Source organism: Octopus sinensis, linkage group LG16, assembly GCF_006345805.1.
Source record: "Octopus sinensis linkage group LG16, ASM634580v1, whole genome shotgun sequence".
In the NCBI taxonomy this organism is placed as follows: domain Eukaryota; kingdom Metazoa; phylum Mollusca; class Cephalopoda; order Octopoda; family Octopodidae; genus Octopus; species Octopus sinensis.
Genome location: NC_043012.1, coordinates 22,258,951 through 22,285,003, shown reverse-complemented (window position 1 = coordinate 22,285,003; position 26,053 = coordinate 22,258,951).

The window sequence follows — 26,053 nt, the reverse complement described above, 5'->3', positions numbered from 1 at the left end:
TGTGTGATAAGTAGCTTGCTAACCAACCACATGGTTCCGGGTTCAGTCCCACTGCGTGGAATCTTGGGCAAGTGTCTTCTGCTATAGCCCCGGGCCGACCAATGCCTTGTGAGTGGATTTGGTAGACGGAAAGTGAAAGAAGCCTGTCGTATATGTATATATATATATATGTATGTGTGTTTGTTTGTGTGTCTGTGTTTGTCCCCCTAGCATTGCTTGACAACCGATGCTGGTGTGTTTATGTTCTTGTTACTTAGCGGTTCGGCAAGAGAGACCAATAGAATAAGTACTGGGCTTACAAAAAAGAATAAGTCCCGGGGTCGAGTTGCTCGATTAAAGGCGGTGCTCCAGCATGGCCGCAGTCAAATGACTGAAACAAGTAAAAGAGTAAAAGAGTATATAATATATATGTGTGTGTGTGTGTGTGTGTGTGGAGAGAGAGAGGAGTGATGGACATTGACACATTTTCTTGAATCTGGAATCTAATGCAATTCCTATCAAATATGTTTTCTTCTGCACACATTTTCGGAGCCATTGCGTCATTACCAATATGCTTTCCTTGTCAATAATTTATTCCACCGAATTAAATTTAAAGAAATATTTTTCCCTTACCAAAAACAAAAAAAAAAGCGAGGGTTCATTTCTAGAGGATCATTCAATCAGCTAGAAACAACAGCTACCCCCGGCTCCTCAAATCACATCTTGATTTTTTTTAATAGTTAAGTCACGTTAGATAATGCGATTCAAGAAAGGGAGAGGGGGATGGGAGGGAGAGAAGGAGAGGAAGCAAAAGAGCAAATGAAGAAGATCTCTCCGTGAGGTGTCACTCGACTAGCTAGAAACCACCTAAATCCCCCTCAAATCACATCCTACCCCCTTAAAATGTGTAACCGCGTTGCCCGATGGTTAAAAAATGGATGGGTGTGTTTGACAACATCCCAAATTCCAGAGGCTTAGTTTTGGTAACCGTTTGTCCTTAGTCTTAAAAATCACGCACATACGCCCATCGTATTTAGAGTCGATGGAGCACATACTGCCTCAGATTGATTAGGATTTCTTCCAACTTCTTGGGACTTCCTCTCTTTTCCTGAAAAGCAGAGGTCACTTTCTTCTTTGTCCTTTCTCTGGTAAAAATGAACTGTCTTCCGATAGCACTCTTCCATGTTTTCCCCCCACTCCTAGAGACGGTCTTTGTTCCATGATTTCTTGTGGTTTATAACGTCAACCAATCTGCTGTTACCCTTATCATTAATACAACTAACGTTACTTTTATCATTTAAAAAAAAAATGGATTTACCAAAGTTACTGTGTCAGCTTGTTCGGCTATTTTCTTCCTTTAAGTCCGGTTGTATTCTATCAGTTCCTTTTACCGAACCGCTGGTTTTGGTGACGTGAAGGAACTAGCATTGGAACATGCAAACACATAAGCACATATAAAGACACACACGCAAACGTGCACATACTTATATATACGACGGAATTCCGCACACTTTCCCCTCTACCAAAATCACTCACAAGGCTTTGATCGGTCCGGGGCTGTAGTCGAAGACACTCGTCAATGGTACCGCACAGCGGGACTGAACTGCAAGCTACGTAGTTGCAAAGTGAGCTTCTTAACCTCACGGCCATCCGCGCACCAATGAGCCTTGCCTGATGTTTACTCGCCGATTTTTCCCCCTCTTAAATCTGATTTCGTGGTGCTGTATATGTTGACAGTATTTGTGTGTAAGCCTGCTCTTCCCTACTTGCTGCAGCCTCAGTGGAAGCCATGTTTACAAACAGAAAGTTTGTTTCAAAATATAGTCTTTCCTGTCCCAACGAGGAAAGCACAAGAAAAAAAAACAAGCAAAAATATAATAAGTAAATAAAACAAGACTCTCAACTCTCTGTGTAAAGGGCACACACACACACACACACACACACACACACACACACACACACACACACACACACACACACAGAACCAATTTAGAAAGTAATCAGATAATTTTTCAAAAACTCACGAGCTCATAAAAACATGTCTGCCGCTGGTAACTCTAAGACATAGCAATAATAATAATAATAACAATAATAACAATAATAATAATAATAACAATAATAATAATAATAATAATAACAATAATAATAATAATGATAATAATAATAATAATAATAATAACAATAATAATAATAATGATAATAATAATAATAATAATAATAATAATAGTAATAATAACGATGATGTTGAGGATGATACAGATTTCCTTTTATTAACAGTGATTTCTTTAATAAAAATAAAAACAACAATAATAATACAACTGAACAAATGTGTCTTTCCTATCGAAACCAAGTAGAATATATTGCAATAACGTGTGGAAGAGAAAATGGTCGGTGGCACATATTATCTATGTTGCATTTTCTCACTGTCTTCTACTCTGACAGACGTGTCTGGTTGGAAGAAACACTTATTAAAGACTAAACAAACAAGTGTACTGTATCCTCTGAGGAGAGAGAGAGAGAGAGAGAGAGAGAGAGAGAGAGAGAGAGAGAGAGAAGAGAGAGAAGAAGAAGAAGAAAAAAGAAGAAGAAGAAGAAGAAGAAGAAGAAGAAAAAGAAGAAGAAGAAGAAGAAGAGGAGGAGAAAGAGAAGAAGAAGAAGAAGAAGAAGAAGAAGAAGAAGAAGAAGAAGAAGAGGAAACTGTTTGACCGATATGAAATGCTAAAACCAACGAACGTGAAAATAACGGTAAAAATATTTTGCGTGCTGAAATATCTTCGCAAATAATGAAATAAGTTCTTGGAAACCTGCCACTTGCTCTATTCTTGTAATATTCAACTTGGGATTTCGAACTGTAGAGTTAGTACAATATAGTAATAAAGAAGAGAAACAAAGAATGAAAGAAAGAAGAGGAGGAAAAGAAAGAGAAAATTAAAAAAAAAAAAAAAGCTGAAGTAATAGAGAGCGAGGTTTGGGATATGTTCGTTTAGAATAACAAGGATGTCAGGTTAACCCAAATAAAATATAAACATGTGACCACGCACACATATGTATGTGTATATAATATGTACATACATGTATACATATCAGGCAGGTGCCGTTAGTAATTACTCAGGGTAGTCAGTTGGTGACCTTTATTTAGTAAAACACACACAAAAAAATAATAAGCGAAACACAGACGTGCGACTGAGTTGATGGCAGATTTACTTCTGCTTTTATAACACGTAAAGAAAACGGTGTTGTAGGAGTGTACACAGCAATATTACGCGTTGCTTGAATACTCAGATTGGAAAGTAGGGGCGAAGTATGCCAACCTAATCTACCAAAAAAGGGAATATTTTGCATTTTATGAATAGTAATCAGAGTAACCTTCATAATTTTATTGAATTAGGTACATATTTTGCCATGAGAGGAAAATGCTGCTATCGATCTATTTTATTCAAAGTAGGCATTGCCTACCTTGCCTATTTAGGCTGCACCTCCCTGATACATATATACACTGTAACACAGAGTCTAAGCAAGGCGAAGCTTCGAAGTCACTATCAATACTATTCTTGCAAATGAATAATGAATTTGCATTCTACAGAGAAAGTATTAAGTAATCCGTCAGTTTAATGTGAAATCGTCTTTTATTGTTATTCAACAAAAAGACAGAAAAAAATGATATACTGAAACACGTGCGATTATACATATATTCACATACACACATGCGTACGTGTCTGCGTGCGTACATGTGTGTGTGTGTGTGTGTGTGTGCGTGCATGCACGCGCTTCATTTCCGTTTCGTGCTGTATTGGACGTCAGCCCATTTTTGGAGGATCCCAGTATCCGTATTAGTTTTTCCCACGAGGAAAGTTTCCTAGTCTTCTCACTTGACACCCCTTCTCCATTTTCATGGTAACATCGCAGAGTGAGAGAAAGAGAGTGAGAGAGACTGGCTGACAGACGATGCAAGGCAGAGCTGAGCTCCCGAGCGTAGAAACCTAGAACAAACATCACAAGGCATTTTGATAGTCTAAACGACTCTACCAATTCGTGTGTGTGTCTTTGTCATTGTGCTTGTTTGCCCCACTCGCCTGCAACACCGCGTAACAACCGGTATTGGTTTGTTTGCGTCCCTACAGCTTAGCAGTTCGTCAAAAGACAAAATTAGACTACGTACCGTTCTCTGCAAATAATTTCTTTGCAGAGAACGGTTATCGTTTAGAGAAACTGAAGATGTGTCTAGTTCACACGAGATATGAAACCAAGGTTTTTTTTTCACATACAAAAATAAACAGGTCTATATTTATAGGGTATGCTTGACTCCTGATTTATGATCCTATAACGAAGATTATATATATATATATATGTATATATAGTTAATCCAAACTAGAAAGCACAAAAAAAAAAAAAACAACACGCGAGGACGTGGAACAATTATAGTATTATTGGACGCTCAGGAAAGAAGGAGGGTTTAACGTTTCGAGCGGAGCTCTTCGTCGGAAACATAGGAGAAGGAAAGATCCAGAGAAGGGAAGACAGAGGAAAAAAAATCGCCAACAGTACACGCGCGGTCACAGTTTGAATATATATATATATATTTTGAATATATATAATATTTGCCTATTCCTTCTCTCTCAAATTATTTAATACTTTTTGTATATCGACTTTCCTAACTTTCTTGTCCTTACATTTACTCCTCTACCTGTTCAAGTTTAAACCTCTTGAGCATAACGAAGTATATTCTCTACGGAGAATACCTCCCCCCTCTCTCTCTATATATATATGCATAAGTGTGTGTGTGTGTGTGTGTGTGTGTGTGTAGGACAGAGAAACGGATAGAGGGATGGATGGATGGATAAATAAATGTATTTGACTGCGGCCATGCTGCGGGATATCAAATTGGTGGGTTTAGTCGAACAGATTACCACCAGTACTTGTTTTTTTTTTGTTGAAAGTCTGGTACATATTATATCGGTGTCTTTTGCCGAACCACTACTTCGCGGATGTATACGAGCCAACGCTGGTTGCCAGGCGATGGCGGAGGAACATACACAAACAAAGAAACACACATGCATACAACTATGTGCACCGACTTCCACACAGTTTCTGTCTATCAGATTCATTCACAAGGAATTGGTCGTTCCAGAGCTACAGATGCCGCACAGTGAGATTGAACAAGAAATCACGTGCTGGCAAAGTGAGCTCCTTAATCACACAGCCATGCCCAGACAGAAGAGTCATTTTTAACCATCCAAAAACAACTTTTCATTTATTTCTGGTGGTGTCAAAATTTTCGTCGCACCACTGCGACCTGGTCATTGACGCACTTCCAATGCACCTCAAATCACTTACCAAACAAGTACAACTCCGAAACTATTCATTGTACCATTGTTTTTTGAGAGAGATTTAGCCATTATGTTTATCAATCACATAGACCAGGCATGGGCAATTTATTTTCGTGAAGCGGGCTGCATGAAACATGCATCATCATGAGGTGGGTCGCACTAAAAAAAAAATTTTTTTTTAATTCAAGGTAACTTTTCGTTACGTGTGCCATTCTGAATAACTTGCAGGCCGCAGGTGCTCATGACTGACAGACATTTCCAATTCAATATTGTGAGTTAAAGAAGCGTTATGCAATAATTATATAATGGTTGCAAGCGCAGGTTGTGTGGTTGACAAGTTTCCTTCCCAGTTACATGGTTTTAGGTTCAGTCGCGGTGGCATCTTAGGCAAACGTCTTCCTTTATGGCTCCGGGTCAACCAAAAGATATGCGAGTGGATTTCGTAGATGGAAACTAAAAGAAATCCCTCGTATACACACATATTTGAGTATTTATACACGCGTATAAATATGCGTAGATGTGTGCATGTTCTTGCATCTCCTTGTCCTGACACCATATTCTAGTTTTAAATGAATGTCACCGTCATACAAGCAGTGTCGTTCATTTCGAATATTCTCTGAAAACATGTCTAGCCATGGGGAAATATTACCTTATCTGAAAGCAGGTGATGCTTTGCAACAAGAAAGACATCAAACTGTAGAAAATTTGCCTCAATAAACTTCGTCCGACCTATGCATTCATAGAAAAGTGAACGTGAAAATGATGATGATAATGATGATAATGACGACGATAGTTCTACTGCTTAAAACTGTAATCTGTACTTCCTCATGGTACCTAGTTACAGTGAAATGCTATGAGTCAGCAAGAAAATATACAGCGACCAACACCGGAATATGAAACGCCGTTCGATCGATTCATTGGCAGCAGACGTTATTGTTTTGGCCAGCAATGACCTGTTTTGTCATTAATGAAGTTCTTTACATTAAAAAAAAATATATATAATAAATATCAAAACCAGAAAAAAAAAATGAAGAACTAACGAAAGATTCCAGTGTTAAGCAGACATTTAAAATAATATTTATAGAATTTGAACATATTTCTTCAGATTTGATAGTATCAAGGGACGGGTAGGATGACAAGTGAATGTGTGACCACAATTTTTAATATCTTCTGAAACCCAACTACCGCCACCATCTTTCTTTGTCTCCCTCCTTCTCTCACTGTCACATTTGTACGCTTTTATCTTCCTCATCCCAAACTCTCTCTCTCTCGCTCTCTCTCTCTCTTTGCCTCAACTCTCCTTCTCCATACTCTCCCTCTCTCTCTCTCTCGTTTATTTTTGTGCGTGGATGTTGTTTAATAGAATAAATAATCAAATATTCAGTTTTAAGAACTGGAAGATGTTCGAAATGAAGAAATACAGCGTGGGGTGGGGGAATGACAAAAAGAATAAAAACAAAATAAAAGGAAAAAAACCCCCATTAATTTGCTATGTTCTAAAAGTGGAAAGGGTAAGAATTATTTTGGAACCTTTAAAGAAAATATTCTTCAGACATCTCCCAGTACAGTTCGATAAGCGTCTCGTCAACGTCACGTGTAAGAACCTCCCACCTCCAACCTCTGTTGTATGTGGAGACTTGGAGATATTGAAATGGAAGCGAGGGCAGTGAGTTAACAGGAATGGTACATGTAGCCTCGTTTGTCAATGATTCATTTATCACTGATTCGAACCCAGGATAACACTGTACACTCAATTGTGAACCATTTTACATTTATCACGGATTGATCTGTTATAACACGGGACGGCGATCAATCGGGAATTTTACTTGGTCCGCAAACGCGCTCCCTGGCGACTATCCACAATGCTCAGTTACCCAGAATGCACTGACTCTACCAGCCTGCCGCTTTGATGATGATGATAATAATAATAATAATAATAATAATAATAATAATAATAATAATAATAATAATAATAATAAATGCCCTGATGCAGTACCAGGCAGTGGCTCTCGTGGCTTCTGATCTTAAATGATTGGAAGTGTTATCATGTACATTGTTTTGTCTTGGTATAAAAGATGGGCTAGAACAAATATTCTGCTCAATACCACAGATTTGCTTGTCAGTTGTTTTACCTTAATCAGTTGAGCATGTCCCTTAGTGGCTGACGATATGTGCATCTCTGATCACGAGCAGAAGTAGTGGGGGAGCATCATAGCCATGTGTTGAGAGGGATTCTTTGGGATTTGAATAACTCACCTCTGGAAACATGGGTGGTTCTTTCATCATCCTTAAACAACCCTTATTCAAGGACCTTTCAAGCAGGATGAGTTACTTGACCAGAAGAAAATTCTAACTGGGCCCCACCTGCAAGGTCATGTGCTGTTTATCTTGATATGAGATCACCATGTCGCGCACATATGGTTGTGATGCATGTGCCTAATGTACCCTTATCAGACGGGTAGTCATGATGGGTATACTGGGCTTCGTATATTTTACCGCAGTGTCACTTTGATGACATGCACTGCTCTCTCACTCAATAATAATAATAATCCTTTCCACTGGAAGCACAAGGCCTCAAATTTGGTGGGATTAATAATAATAATGGTTTCAAATTTTGGCACAAGGCCAATCGTTTCGGGGAAGAGGTAATTTGATTACATCAACCCTAGTGTTCAACTGGGACTTACTTTATCTACTCCGAAAGCATGAAAAGCAAAGTCGAACTCAGCGGAATTTGCACTCAGAATGTGGTGCCCTGGTCTGAAGGGGTTAGCATAGGAAAGGATTCCTAGTTATCTGCTGAACTTGTGTCGATCGCTGCGTTATATTGACGACTTGCGCGAATTTAAGCCGGACGACGGAAAGACAGGCTTAGAAAAACAACCATTTGGAAAAGAAGTTTCCAACAAGGGCGCCGCGGATTCACTCTAGGGTGTCGTAAACAGTAATTAGGGGTGTTAGGGGTAATTACGATGTGTGCTTGACGATCAGCGTTGGTTTGTTTACATCCTTGTAACTTAGCAGTTTGACATAGGGACTAGCAGAATAGATACTAGGCTTAAAAAATAAGTACTAGCTTCGATTTGTTCGTGGAAAGCCTTCAGAGCATTGCCCCAGCAAGGCCGCAGTTCAATGACTGAAACAAGTAAAAGATAAAAGACAAAGAATTTCTTTCTTTCGTATAGACAAGGAATATCTATATTCTGAGGGTGTTGTAACATTCATGCCTCTTCCAAGAGTATCAAGGACATAAGCAGTAATTATCAGCGACATTTTAATTAATCCGTATTATCGCCTGCCATCAGAAATTCACGTGAATTCTCTTTTCATGAATTAATTCATCGACTTAACTCTGGAGTTTTTGTCTTCTTTCTTTCTTTCTTTCATCTTTTTTTTCTTTAAAGCTGATGTCTGCGAATGCGGAGATACGGATATTTACTGAATACAAAACTTTGAATAAAAAATGAGAAGCGATATGGGGGTGGTGGGAAATTAAAAAAAAAATAAACGATTAAGAAATAAGGACGACGGCTATTTTCTGTGGTACCCTGGTCTGAATGGGTTAACAGAGGAAAGAATTTCGAGTTATTTACCCGATATGTGTACATTGCTAGGATATTTTCGGTTTGAACGGCAGTTTTTAACATAATTTCTAGGTAACTAAAAAATTTTAAACTTCGTATACTGGTAGAATGTGTTTATAAAACATCTTTTTCTCTTGGCTTTATTGAGAAAATTCTATAGTTTGTAAGTTATTTGTTGTTTTTTTTCTTCAATTTCTGCAATTTCAACCAATCAATGACGTCCATTGAGGTAAAAAAAACATTATGTGCCGTGTGAATATGTCCCTCGTTTAAGAAACAGACTGGGTTTATTTACATTTGCGAAGAAAAAAAGATACCCTTCCCCCACCCCTAACCCTAACCAACCCTAACTAACCCTAACCCTAAAACAGATTGAAATGCAATAGATCGATACTAGCGTCATAATTATGGGTGACAATTTCATATGACACCGCTAGAAAAAACTGCCGTTCAAACCGAAAAAATCCCATTGCAGCGCTATGTCGATGACTTGTGTGAATTTAAGCCGAAAGATAGAAAGACAGGTTCAGGAAAAAAACCGTTTGGAAAAGAAGTTTCCAACAAGGGTGCCATTACGACACGCTCTAGGATGTTGTAGATTGTAATTGGATGTATTTAAGGGTTGTTAGGGTTGTTTTAGACTTAAATGAAGGGGAAAAAAACTGTATTTTATGAACGAATGCTGAGTGAGCGATGAGTGAGTGTTGAGTGAGAGAGCGTTGAATGAGAATTGAGCGAGTGAATGAGGGAAGGTGAGTGAGAGAGGGAGTGAGTGAGTGAGGGAAGGAAGGAAGGAGGGAACGAGAGGTGGGGAAAGGAGCATGTGGGGTATGGCGGAGGAGTGCGTGAGCAAGGAATGCGGAAAAGGAGAGAGTAGGGATGGAGCGAAGGATGGGGGAGGGAGTGAGCGAAGGAGAGAGGTAGAGAGAGAAGAGAGAGAGAGAGAGAGAGAGAATGTTGGTAGAAATAGAGGATTTTCCTCGGGAGCTTATATTTTCCATATAAAAAAAAGGGTGTCGTGTACCTTAAGCATAAAGGATGTAGGGTAAATGCAGAAACGTTGGCAATCACTGATTTAGGCAACATGTTTGGACAAAGAACAAAGTTTGCTTTTCTACATTATTATTATTATTATCATTAACATCTGCTTTCAATTCTGTTTTCGTTTCTTGCCGAGCGTCTTCCTGACACCTAGGGCAGAGAAACTCCCTGTATACATTGGTAGGCCATTAAGATAAACACACCAGATTGTTCATTTACAAAGTCATGTGATAGAGAAAAAGGGGGAAGAGAGACAGAAAAAAGAGAAAATAATTACGTAAACAAATAAAGGGGAAGAAAAGAAAGAAAATAAATTTCACAGCCTCAATGTTCTTCTCAGTACGTGTGACCTACAAGTCAAGACTATGATTATTATTATTATTATTATTATTATTGTTATTATTGTTATTATTACTACTACTGAGGTGGTGGGCTGGCAGAATCAGTATCACGCCGGACAAAATGCTTTGCAGCATTTCGTCCGTGACTACGTTCTGAGTTCAAATGCCGTTGAGATCGACTTTGCCTTCTTTCGGGGTTGGTAAAATAACTACCTATTTCTTTATTACCCACGAGGGGCTAAACACAGAGGGGACAAACAAGGACAGACATAGGTATTAAGTCGATTACATCGACTCCAGTGCGTAACTGGTACTTAATTTATCGACCCCGAAAGGATGAAAGGCAAAGTCGACCTCGGCGGAATTTGAACTCACAACGTAACGGCAGACGAAATACCGCTAAGCATTTCGCCCGGCGTGCTAACGTTTCTGCCAGCTCGCCGCCTGGTAAAATAAATACCAGTTGATCACTAGGGATCGATGTAATCAATTTACAACACTCCTTCCTCTGAAATTGCTGGCCTTGTGCCAAAATTTGAAACTATTATTGTTATTATTATTATTATTTCCAGTCAACGAGTGAAGTCATCTGAACCGACACCAAGTACTCGAATCGAATTATGACGATGCATAATGACCTTCCCCCCACCCACCCCCACACGCACGCGCACGTACACGATAAAGAAAAAATTAAAAAAAAAACATTAAAAAAAAACAAAAACGTTCATAACTTTATTATTTTGGTTGATGCCTCAAATTAGAATTTTGCGAACGAGGGAAATGAAATTAACTTTTTGAAGCACGGAAATAACTATGTATAAAATTCAGAAACAACATGGTCATGGAATATTATTAAGTTTTAAAACGTCATTAGAGAGAAATGTTAACTATATAACTCCATAGCGCCGTCTATGGTTAAACTTGGACTCTAGCGAAAAATGTAAATCTATATAAAATATCGATAGAGATAGCCGAGATAAGCCGGGCGTATAGTTAATTATTGAGTCTGGCTAAAATTGCCTCCCCTTTCTTTTCGTGCCAATTACTAAGCGCTCTTGTATACATTATGACCTGCAAAGATGAATTGTATGATTACAATAATTCAACATCAAAAGACGACTATTAAAGTTTTTAATGTTTTAATAACGCCATTAGGCGGACATTCCGACAGCAGACCTTAGGTTAACTGCTTCCTTTGCAATCCATTAGGTTAAGGACAAGCAACATCAAGACTGCAGGCTAAATTAACTTAAGATTTTGCTAATTTACTAATTGTCTGACTCTTTCTTCAAAAGGTAAAAGGTGAAACGTCTGTACAGCACACGTCATAAACCTCGAGAGACTATAAGCATACTCAACACGGATCTTATATAGAAATATATATATATATATACATGTGTGTGTGTGTGTGCGTGTGTGGATATGTAAATATATGTGTATGTACATACATAATCAAAAACACACATACATATATGTAAATGTGTATATGCATGCATATATATATATATATATATATGTATATAAGTGGTTGTGTGTGAGTGTGCGTTTATATATACATATACGCACATGCACACACATATATACATATATATACATGTGTGTATGTACGTATATATGTGTATATACACACATATGCATACGACTTTTCATATAGCAATCCACCCTCAAAAGCATGCGCTCGACCATCCATACGTGTGTGTTTATATCTATATATTTGCATTACGCATGCACACACAAACACACGTACACGAACACATGCACACACACATAGAAGAGAAAAGAAATGTTTGCGTGTGTGTGTTGTATAAAAACAGAAATAGGTTTTACCATATCTTGTTTTATGCTCTGTTTTATCAAAACCTTGTTTCCTCTTATTTTCGCACGAGTTCCCTCTAGTTTATATTTGAAATAGTAAAGGTCTCGATCTTATCACCAGGATGGAAAATTTTGGTGTATTCTGTTGCTTTATTATAGTTGGCCGAGCCAATGTGATTGGTGCAGACATGTTTGGTTGTAGTATTTAATATTTATTGTCGTTTGTGACTGGTGTATAACATCCTTCAGCCAACTGTAATATTTTTCTCTATTGGACGTATAGATCCCATCAATAATTGTTTATTTTGTGGAGAATTTAGTAGAGTATAGAGGTGTTGTCTACAAATGTTTTTCAGTTTTCTCTTGCGTGGTCTAATGTTTTACAGTTGTTCCGTGTTGCATATGCATTGTGGGCTGGCGGCAAAGTGCTATACATCTAAGATTCAGTGACTGAAGAAGCTAAATCAAGCCAAAACGTCGGTGTCTGACGATCCGCTGACATAATTCTTAGCAAGTTGTATTTTCAGCACTCAAATCTCTTAAGAAAAGTTTCTCTGGGAGAAAATATTACATCAAGTGCTATTCTATATTTGTACGTAGATTTATAAATGATATACACATCGTTATTTTAATCTAACGCTGTTTCAAGCGCGTAGTTTGATATAACTTAAACTTGTCCAGCTTTTGCACATATCAGCGAATGCTTTATTTCTCGAGTCCTATACTGAAATGAAAATTCCAAATCATCTCAGAATAACCAGTGGTGATTATTCAATGAAGAAGCAAACCTCAAACCGAAACGCCGGTGACGTCATTCAGTGTGAGCAGTGTTTTTATATGCATATCTTTATATATAAAAGTAAGGTTGTGTATCTGTCTCCTACGATTTAGATTCCTAACTACTCCCACATTTTGCGGTGCAGTTTAACCAAAACCGGGTATCTTATAGTCGTGATTCATATCGAGCCCGTCCGGGTATTAGCGCGCGTCTACAATGAGTCTACGATTTTAAAAATAATTTACCATCATTTTTTCCCATTTTAATGCATTTTTTCGCTATTATATAAGGGAAGTAACTCTCTAAAAATGTCTACGATGAGTCAACGATTAAAAAAAAAATTACCATCATTTTTTTCCATTTTAATGCATTTTTTGGCTATAACTCTCTAAAAATGCTTATATAGTTATTTCCCTTACAAACCCGAGCAACGCCGGGCGATACTGCTAGTATGATATACACGTTATTTTAATTTAATGCTGTTTCAAGTAAGTATATTTTGATAGGTATACGTGTTGAAAAATATCATGTGCTTATAAACAGGCAAGCATACAGGCAGGTAGAGATAGATAGATAGAAATTGCCAATATTGTCACCTTCGTTTGCGTCACACACACACACACACACGCCTCCCCGCACCTCATTCACCTTTCATTTGTTTCAGTCTTTGAATGGCGGCTGCTATCTGGGCATCAGCTTGTGTGGCTTAGTCCAACAAATCGACGCCAGGACCTATTTTAAAGCCTCGAACTTATTCTATTGGTTTCTTTTTCGCAAACCGCTAAGTTACGGAGACGTAAAGTACGAGGGATGTACAACATCGGTTGTCATACGGTGGTGGTGGCCAAACAGAAACACAAATATACACACAAACACACACATACATACATACATACATACATACATACATACATACATACATACATACATACAAATAAGCGTACATACATACATGGAGTTACTCTATCCAGATTACAAGTTCAGGCTTATACCTGTAATTATTGGGTTCCTGGGATATGTAACAAACTGCCTAAATACCAATCTTGAGAAATTACGCTTCTCAAAACCAGAAAGGAGAAAGCTAATTTGAAAACTATAGATCCAATCCGTCATTGGAACTGTAAAAATCTGTAAAACTTTCCAGAAGTTTAGCATCTAAATATATATGAGCATGTCTAGATATGCAACCATATGCATGAGAATACATACAGAAAACATACAAATCAGCACATACATACATACATACATACATACATACATACATACATACATACATACATACATACATACATACATACATACTTTCAATTTTCATCTAATAAATTCACTCACAGGACTTTGGTCAGTCTGGGTCTATAATAGAAGACACTAGCCATGTGGTTGGGAAGCAAGCTTCTTACCACAGCCACATATGCATGCATATATGTGTGTGTAAGTGTATATATATGAGTATATATATATATATATATATATATATATTATATATATATTTATATATATATATATATATATATATATTCAAATTTTGTGTTTGATGGAGCTCAATAATATAAACATTGAAACTGCCACATACTTAATTTATGTGTGTTGCTAAATGCTTATCTCAGGACATAAAGTTAGTTTTTAAAGACGTAAAGTTATTTTTTAAACAAAAGACAGCACAGTATATCTCAAAGCTAGGCGAAACGAAACCACTTCGGAAGTGATCGGGAATAACATATATCGACAATTAATAGTATTTTCTGCGCATCAATGCCATATAATTCACCTCACTTTCGAAACGAATTTGAATCGCCAGCCAAAAGTACACGCAGAGAGCATAAAATCTATCTGCTGATATGAAAAAAGCGCCGCACAAGTACAACAAAATTCTAATTTTGTGTTAGAGGCAGATCAATAAGGTAAACGTAATGTAATCATTACCAATATGACATACTTAATGTATGTGTGTTGTGAAAGGCTTTATAGCTGTGGTGTCATGTTCATTGTTTTTTAAAAACTCCAAACGCCTTTACAAGGGCTTCTTTTTATACAAAATACCACAGCCACAAACGTTTAACAACACACATTAAGTAGGTGCTATTATACATATATAGGCTGAGACAAATTTCCTCTCTTTCCGATATATACTGTGTTTGAACACAGTACGTCCACACGAGAGATTATTTCCGGACGAATATCGTAGTTAATTTTTGCCTATCTCTGCATTTACGCTAATTACGAAACATAAAATTGTGTGCGCGCGCGCGCGCGCGTGTGTGTGTGTGTGGTGTGTGTGTGTAATTTATCGTAAAACTTTTACGGATAGCGCCAACGCGTTAAGGCAATGATGAGTATTGCTGTTGTAAGACGGCGAGCTGGCAGAATCGTTAGCACACTGGGCAAAATGCTGAGCGTCATTTCGTCCATCGTTACGTTCTGAGTTCAAATTCCGCCGGGATCGACTTCGCCTTTTTTCATCCTTTCGGGGGTCGATAAAATAAGTACCAGTTGAACACTAGGCTCGATGTAATCCACTTACTTCCGCCTCTGAGAGAAATTATCAAACTCTGCAATTAGTATTGCTGTCATGTTATATATTGCGTGAGAGAAAGAGAGAGAGAGAGAGGGGGGAGTGAGAGAGAGAGAGAAGAAAGAGAGCAGACAGAGGAAGGGAGACAACTGTAAAGCGACGTGGCTCGAGGCGCCAGTGTTTCGTTCATTGCTCTTATATCTGCCTTTCTTTATTCTTCCTTCCTCTCTCTCTCTCTCTCTCTCTCTCTCTATATATATATATATATATATATATATATATATATATATAGAGAGAGAGAGAGAGACAAACCATATACAAAGATATATATATATATATGCATCATATACATAATTAAATGAACGTGTACGTAAATACACAAAAGCTCACACATACAAGAACACACACACATACACACCCAGACATTAACGCACTCACACATATAATTAAATAAGAAATAACTATCATTATTTGTCGTCTACCCCCACTCTAACCCCCGCCCCCTTCCTACCTCGCAAACTATATTTGTTTTTTTGTTCTTTTTGTTCTTTTTTTTTTCGAATGTTGAGTTCTCTCCTATCATTAAGTAGTTAACCTTCTTTTAACCGTCGTTGCTATCACAGACACCTTTCGCCATCCAACGACGTCCTACACCATCAACCTTACCACCCCCTACGACCCTCACCGCCACCATTGACGACCCCACCTTCATCTACCACCAACACTTACAACCCCCGCCCAGACGACTCGCCACCGCCACCGCCACCACCATCACCACTACCGGGGGTCATTGTCAATCTTCGCCTTCACGATGGCCGGGTGTCGAAGGTGAGAGACTTCCTCTACGTAATCACCCGATCTGCTAGAAATAGCAGCCAGACAATCTTAAATTACAACCTGAAGGCACCAAAGCAGATACTTAACCGGAGATAATCTTTTATCTTTTGCTCGTTTCCAATCATTGGACTGCGGCCATACTGGGGCACCTGATTGAGGAGTTTAGCCGAATAAGCTGACCCTGGTAATTAATTTTTAGGTCTAGCACTTATTCTTTCGGTCTTCGTTTGCCAAACCGGTAACTTACGGGGACGTAAACAATCCAACACCGCTCGTCAAGTGGTGGGAAGGGACAGATACAAGCACAAGCCACACACTGTGTGTTAAGCAGCTTGCTTACCAACCACATGGTCCTGGGTTCAGTCCCACTGCGTGGCACATTATGCAAGTGTCTTCTACAACAGTGGATTTGGTAGACGGAAACTGAAAGAAGCCTGTCCTATATATATATATATATATATATAATATATATATATACATATATATTTCCGTTTGCTTGTGTGTCCGTGTTTGTCCCACCCCTCACAATCGCTTGATAACCGGTGTAGGTGTGTTTACATTCCCGTAAGTTAGCGGTTCGGCAAAAGAATTCGATAGAATAAGTACAAGGTTGGGATGGATTTGCTCGACTAAGGCGGTGCTCCAGCATGGCTGCAGTCAAATGACTGAAACAACTAAAAGAATATATACATATACATGCATACATATATATAAGCAAAATCGAACGCACATACACAAGGTTTGTTTGTTAGTTAGTTAGTTAGTTAGTTAGTTAGTTAATTTGGCTCAAAAGCAAATAGCAAGGCCATGTAGGGGGACATGGAGTTAAGTACAAGGTGGTGTTCATGTAAAGAGTTCAGGCCACTTGAGGTCAAGGGAGACTTTGAACAAAGCGGTCGTCGGCATCTTCACCATCTCATCTGGCAGCTTGTTCCGCGGATCCGCAACCTGGACGGAGAAAGCTCCTCTCCTTCGATTGAGATGAAATCGTCGCAGGTAGAGCTTTTCGGAATGACCCCGCAGCCGACGCTCTGGAACAGGAGTGAAGAACAGCTCTTTCGAGAGGTTACACTTTCCGCTTATGATGTTGTGAGCGAGAATGTGTGTGTTGTTAGGTCGCGAGTTGGCTGCGTTTTAGCCGTAAGCAAACATATTCTCAATTCGCCTAGTGTTGAAAACACCTGAAGGTAAGTCTATAGACGCATTGAGAATATACTCTCTTATAGCTAAAACGCAGCCGACCCACAACACACACACACACACACACACACACACACACATACACACACACATATCTTGTGTATGTGTTCGATTTTGTTTATATATTTCGAGCTACTTCTAATTCATATACATATATATATATATATATATATATATACATACGACGGGCTTCTTTCAGTTTCCGTTTACCAAATCCACTAACAAAGCTTTGGTCGGCTCGAGGCTATTGTAGAAGACACTTGCCCAGGGTGTCACGCAGTCAGACTGGACCCAGAACCTTGTGGTGGGTAAACAAGCTACTTACCACACACCCACTTCTGCGCCTATATATATATATATATATATATATATATATATATATATATATATATATATATATATTCCTTCGTTTCAGTCATTTGACTGCAGCCATGCTGGAGCACCGCCTTTAGTCGAGCAAATCGCCCCAGGACTTATTCTATCGGACTCTTTTGTCGAACCGCTAAGTTACGGGAACGTAAGCACACCAGCATTGGTTGAGAGGACAAACACAGATGCACAAACATACACAATATATATATATACACACACAATATTAAGAGGAATGACCACAAACTGATTAATATCAATTTCTACCCTCATTATTTAATTTATACATATATAAACCCAAAGTAATGGTCGATTTGGTGTTATAGTAAAAGACCCTTGTTCACGGTGCCGCACAGTAGGACTGAAACCGAAATTCCGTGGATGCAAATCGAGTTTCCTAACTACATTTATACCTGCGCCTATAATGTTTATATTTCAAATAAAGGCGGAATGGCCTCGGCTGGAGTACTTTTTATAACAAGTAGTGCTCAATTAGGTCTGGCCCTAGAGTAAAACTCTTAACAATCACCCACCCTAATGATACCTGCTTATTCTACACTTCTCTTCCTTCGACCCACACTCTTACACACAGATTCATACACATTTCTCATCACATAACACTGTCACACACACACACACACACACACACACACACACACACACACATACACACACACATCATACACACATACACTGAGGAGCAGTATACACGCGATTACACATTGCCATCTTATCAGTGACACACATATCAAGCCAGTTTATATTAAAAGCGCAAAAAAACAAAAAAAAATTCTAACCCTCTTCAAATTAATACACACACACACACAGAGAAAGAGTACACATAAACACACACACACGCACGCACACACACACACACCTTCTTTCAATATATTAACATCGTCTCAAAAGACTAAACACCCATATACACATGCAAGCATCAATTCTCATATACATACACACAAACGCATACATGGATATTCATACACACACGCTCACTCACGCACACAAAAGCATGTGTGTTTATGTTCGTATACACACATACTTACAAGTGTGTTATTCATATACACACACACATACGCACAATGTGAAGACCGTATAAAAATAAATATTACAATAACAAATAGTAAAACAACTAACGAATACAACAAACAAAAGCTACACACGTAAAACAAGATCACATACAAAAACAAAAAAAGAAAAGAAAGGAAAAAAAATACTTGTTTCTGTCCGGACACGGTGCCACGAAAATGTGAAGATGAAAAGACAAGACAGTGGTTTTCTGCCTCTACTAAATTTTTTTTTCTCCACCAACACTTACCCGCTCAACCACCGAATTAAAAAAAAAAAAAAAAAAAAAATACACCAACTTCGCCACATACGGTATGTATATTTTAAAAAAGTAAATAAAAAATAGAACAACAACAACGATAACAACAATAAAGACAGAACAGCCTTATGGTGACTAATTTACACATAAGGCATGTTATTTTTTTTTTTTCAATGATAGTGTTGTATGCAAATTTATAAGAGAGAGAAAGGAAGACGACTGACCTTAAATAAAAAATAAAAAAATAATAATAAAACTAACGTAACACGTAAGATGAGAAAAACACACCGCCAGAAACACACACACAGCGTAAGCATAAATAGAAGGACAGAGAAGCATTCACACGCCTAGATACATATACAAGTACATGCTTAATACAAACAGGCACACACTTAAATACACATAGAGGCACACGCATAAATACCCATAGACACAAAGCCAGACGCATAAATACACACACGCGCGCAGATATACAGAAAGGCACGCGTTTAAAGACACAGAGGCACACGTATAAACAAACACATGTACGCACAGACACACATGAATAGGTACACACATACACAGCGGCGCGCGTATAAATACACATACATACACACACGTGCGCGCATACATAAAGGCACACGCATAAATACACACGCATACACAGGCACACGCATACACAGGCAGACGCATAAAAACACACATACGCAACCCTCATTAATACAGGCACATATATGTACGTGTACTCCCGTACAGTCACGATAGAAAACGAAAGTGAAAGTAAAAAATGATAAAATATGAGGAAGACAAAGTTAACAGCAAACAAGGGAAACAATTAAACGAAACAACGACGTCTCTAGTGATGATTGCTACTTAATTTGATCAACTCTCTCGTTCTTCCTTTTTTCGCTTTATTTTCTCCCCTCTTTCATCTTTTATACATTTCGCTTCTATCTTTCTTTTCTGTTTTCATCTTTCTTTTTTTCGCATCTTCATTATTCTTTCTTTCGTCTTCCAATTTGTTTTCGTCTATTTTTCTTCTTTGATATCGTCTTCTGTTTGTATTGTTTATTTTTTTTTGTGTGTTTTACCTACATCGGCCGTTCGTTGTCTTTTACTTTCTTCCTCCATCGCCATCATCACCACAGCTACCACGACGACGATGACCCCCACCCCCACCATTACTAGCACCACTACCACTACCAGCAGCAATCCTCCCACCGTCACCAATACCATCACAACTGCCACCATAATCGAAACCTCCAGCGTCACAATCAAAACCATCACTTGTGCCTCCCCTACACCCCACGCCATCACCACAACTACTACCACGGTCACCACCACTACCGCCGCTACTAGCAGCAACCTCGCCATCAACACCACCACCATAAATAAAAATCCCCCACCACCTCTGTCGCTTCAACCTCACAAATATCACCTCGACCACCACCACCACACCTCTCAACGTCCAACGTAATCCTCACCTCTGCTACCATCACCACCATCAGCAACCCTATCACCCCCCCACTATCACCACAATTACTACCATCATCATCAACAAGACCCCTCCATCACCACCCCTTCCACTTACCGACTCAGTCGTATTCTCGCTTTTTTTCCCACCCCACCCCCTCGCTAGGTTTTCTCCATGTCAAGGCCAGAATGCACATTGATCATTGATCTGCTCGATTATTGTTGACCTTGGGCTAAACAACAACTGTGAGTCAATGGCTGAGACTTTATGTAGTCACATGACATGACCTTCCAGAAATAACAGCCAAACTTCCTTCAAATCATACTTTACTTTCTTAAGCCCTTCGTTCCCTATTGGTTGGTGTATAGGCCATCCGATGACGCTTCTCCGCTGTTTTCACCCTGGGCCGTCTTTTCCTCTCCCAGTTTGTTTTGAATGGTCATCGACGCTTCTGTAACTTTGCTTTCGTTTCTATGTTAGGATGTTGGCCTTACGCAAACCCATTTGACCACTGGGAAGAAATGGCCCATAGGTGCAGGCGTAGCTGTGTGGTAAGAAGTTGGCTTCCCAACCACATGGTTCCAGGTTCGATCCTACTGCGTGGCACCTTGGGCAAGTGTCTTCTACTATAGCTTTGGGCCGGCCAAAGCCTTGTGAGTAAATTTTCTAGACGGAAACTGAAAGAAGCCTGTCATTTATGTGTGCATGTGTGTTACTGTCTCCTTGCCTTGACATCTTATGGTAGCTGTAAGCAAGTGTCACCGTCATGTGAGGGGTATCCTTCGTTTTCAGTCTTCCGTAAAAACGTTTGGCTATGGCAGAATATGACTTTACTTGGAAGACAGGTGTCAGTTGGCGACAGAGAGGGCATCCGACTGTAGAAAATCTGTCTTAACATATCCGTCCGACCCATGCAAGTGTGGAAAAGTGGACATAAAAACGTTGCTATAGAAGATGATTTCAGAAATTTTCTTTCTAGTAATTTACCATATTCCTTTTATGGTTTAGTAAGAGGTGAAACGGTTTATAAAAATCTCTCAAATCCTTATAGTTTATCCGTCGCTGTTGACAATTATCTCTTGTCAGGACACTTCGCCTCAATTTAACACTTATCGATTCAAATTTAAGGTTATATACACAAGAAATTAGCGCCATATCCAGGGGGAATATGTTATCCACTTAACACTTTAGGCACTGAGTTTCAGCACGCAATACAATCCCCAGCAACTAAAAATAGCAGCCAAATCTTCCTTTATTCATATCATTTGATGACCACTTTTCCGTGATCCAGACGGAATTTGTTGAGTCAGATTTTCTAAGGTCGAATTTCGTTCCTGTTGTCAATCCTTACCTGTTTCCCCATGGCCAAGCATATTTTCTCGGAAGACTGGAAATGAACTCTTTATGACGATGACACCCATTTACAACCACAAAGTCAACACATAAGTATACACACACATACATATATGCATACATATATATACGAGGGACTTCTTTTCAGTTTCCGCCCACCAAATCTACTTCCAAGGCGTTGGTCGACCCGGGACTATAACAGAAGACACTTGCCCCAGCTACCGTACAATGGAACTGAACTCGAGACCTCCAGGTTGGAAAGCGAGCTTCTTAAACCACTCAGTCACGTCTGCGCCTGAGTCTATTAAAAATCCAAAAAAAAAAAAAAAAAAAAAACAATGGAAACACTGTACGAGGAATATCTAAATTTGTATCTGTAAAAAAGGTGGGATGGCCACAGTTGGAACTCCTTTGATCATTGTTGGTCAGCCCATTTAAAGCCGACCGGCTCTTCAGCAACAACGAATCTGTCATTCCCTGAAAGGAGCAATTAATGCGTCTTTCAGTAACTTATCCAAGATATTTATATTTTAATCTTCTCACTCTTCTTTCTTTTTCAAGCATTCGTTAATTCTGCTTAATTAGCTTCTTATTCTCTTAATCCTGTATTCTCTCTTGGTTTCTTAAAATATTCTGTCTTCAATCTTTCTTTATATTCCGTTTTACTTCCTCCATTCCTCTATGAGTCATTTTTCTCATTTATCCTTTATTTCATTCTTTCATTCTTATTTACCAATCTCCAGTTTTCATTCTCTCAATCCCACTCCTATTCTCCAAACTTTACCTCCCACTACTACTCCTCCATCTCGCCGACCGTTTTCGCTTCTTCCATTCTTTCACTGCCGATCATCTTCCGATCATCTTCCAAATTCTTTCACTATTTTTCTTCCATCGCTTCACTTCATGTTCCTAAGATGTTAATTCTCATCATACTCTACCATCTTTTATTCCTTTACAATTTTCCCATCATTCCAATGTCCCATCAACTTTCCATTTCCTCATTTAACCATTCTCTTCATTATTAATCTATTTATCCCCCCCTTCTCTTCACCCCCATCACCGCTCTTTTATTCTCACTCCAATCATTCAGCTTTCCTTCGCCTCCACAAACTGCGGTGTTCTCATATCATACGCTGCATTCACTACCACAAGATGCAGCCCTTGTGACGTGGTGGCTTGTATGCCCCAATGACCCTGAAAGATATGTCAGCCGAGCGCAACCTCTTGGTAGGGACTCCCGTGTTGGACAGATCAAAGGATTGAGGTCACAATAATAGGGACCACCTCTTCCCAGAAGTAAAAATGGGTTTCCAGAGAGCCAATACCTCTACCTAGGAAAATCAAAGCTACAGAATCTTCGATGACAACTCAAGAAGAAGACCAAGGAGAGAAAAAGACAGCCCAGAGTTGAGAACAGAGGTCGTTTATGGACAATGCTCCTTAGGGAGCGAAAAGCTTTACTAAGTACGCTGCATTGATATTAATCTGTCATTTTACTGACTGCTGGATTTACTAACGTTGAAGATGAGACCAGAGAAACGCCCTCCAAGTAATAAATAACTCAGCCACCGAACCAGCCATCTCCCTGTATCTTATATTTTCTTTTATGGTGGCTACAGTGATTCCTGTTCCTTTAAATTAGAACACAGTGTATAAACTGCACGAAATTGAGCACCGTCTACACCGAAACTGGCTCATTGCGGCCCCTGTCTTTATTGCTCCCATTATCACTGATTCAACAGTATCAACGCCTGATCCAAATGCATTCTTTGGCAGAGATCGATCTCTCACACTTCTGAAAACAAAACCATTCTTGGACGCAATCCAATAATTGGTTTGCAGGGAATGACACTGACGTCTGCTATGCAATTTGGAATTGTGGGAAAGTAAGGCAGTCTAATGGTGAAGGCGCGTGGCATAGTGGTTAGGCAGTTGGACTGACGATCATAATGTTGTGGGTTTTGGTTCCCGAACAAGGCAGTGCGTTGTGTTCTTGGGCAAAGTACTTCATGCTGATCCTGTCAAGTTAGTTGAACATGCAGTGTTCCCCCTATACTGTACATCCCCACAAATCTTGCAAACGAAAGATATCAATGATCTTCGAGAGGTGCAGTACACTGGATTGGAACAGATGAAAGGGAAGGCTGTGGACATCTCTTAGACATAGCAAGGCAGTTGAATATAATCAAAAGTTATCGAAAGAATTTTCTGAATGTCCCAATCGCAGCATTTCATGTACGTTAAAGAAATCCTTTTAAGCACGTTTGCCATGCGTATAGTTTTAATACGGACCATACATGATACATAAACCAAACTGTGATATTTTTTTTAATGTAAAGCGTGGGTGCATGGCCGAGTGGTTAAGGCGTTGCTCTCACGACGATCATGAGGTCGTGGTTTCAATTTCTGGGGCCTGTGGTGCGTTGTGTTCTTGAGCAAGACATTCCATCTTATTTTGCTCTCTGATCACTTCGACACCTGACGCGTGGTATACCGTGCAAAGGCGGCGAGCTAGCAGAAGCGTTAGCACACCGGGCGAAATGCTTTGCGGTACTTCGTCTGCCGTTACGTTGTGAGTTCAAATTCCGCCGAGGTCGACTTTGCCTTTCGTCCTTTCGGGGTCGATAAATTAAGTACCAGTTACGCACTGGGGTCGATGCAATCGACATAATACCTATGTCTGTCCTTGTTTGTCCCCTCTATGTTTGGCCCCTTGTGGGTAATAAAGAAATAGGTATATACCGTGCATCTGCTCAGGAAACGTCGATTTGATGGATGAGGTAACATCCATCACGAACATTTGATCTCTATAAACAAATCGTTTGTGCAGATTGTTGAGCAAGAAATTACAGAACCATCTTTCTTGGACCACGAAGCGCTACCATAATTTTTGTGTAAGAGTGAGAGATATAAAAAAAAAAGAAGCACCCCGCACCCCACATATTTAACGATTATGCAGCTTTTTTGCCTATCATCGCCAAATTGTGATATTCATTTTAAGACTGGTACAGACTAAACTCGTGTGTCTCCCCACACACTTTACGGTAGAGGCAGACATCCATTGTCGGAGTGAATTTAGGTTTATAAATACTGAAGACATTCACCAGATGGATTTTTCAATGAATAATTTTATTTAAGTGACGACAGTTAAGTTATTCAATAGCTTTCGGTTTAAATAACAAACACTTGATTAAAACACTTCGTTAAGAATTATTGCCTCTGTCGGCATGAAACTTAATTATAGATAAGTTACTTTTAACTACAACTTGCGCAGGCGCACACACGCAGCTCTTCATCATTTAACTGTAAAAGTAAGTGACTCCAGACTTTTGAGTTACTTATTTAGCTTTATGGCTAAAGAATAAAGACATGTATGTTCTACTTTGCATATTGTGTGCTTTTTCTCTTGCCTGCATCGCCAAACACACACACACTCACACACACACACACACACACACACACACACACACACACACACGCACACACACACACACACACACACACACATACACACAAACACACACACAGAAGCGTGGCTGTATGGTTAAGCTTACTTCTCAACAATATACGTAGTTTCCGGTTCAGTTCCGTTTTACTATAGGCCCCGACCTACCAAAACCTTGTGAATAGATTTTGTAGACGGACACTGAAACAAGAAAGAAAGAATGTGTGTGTGTGTGTGTGTGTATGTGTTGTTCGTATGTATGCGCGCGAATGTGTGTGTGTGTATATGTTTGTCTCTGTCTCTCTTTTTTGACATCGCGTCATAGTTGTAAAGGAGCGTCTCTCTTTACTCTTTTACTCTTTTACTTGTTTCAGGCATTTGACTGTGGCCATGCTGGAGCACCGCCTTTAGTCGAGCAAATCGACCCCAAGACTTATTCTTTGTAAGCCTAGTACTTATTCTATCGATCTCTTTTGCCGAACCGCTAAGTTACGGGGACGTAAACACACCAGCATCGGTTGTCAAGCGATGTTGGGGGGTAAAATACAGATACACAAACATATACATACGCACACATATATATATATATATATACATATATACGACAGGCTTCTTTCAGTTTCCGTCTACCAAATCCACTCACAAGGCATTGGTCGGCCCGAGGCTATAGTAGAAGACACTTGCCCAAGGTG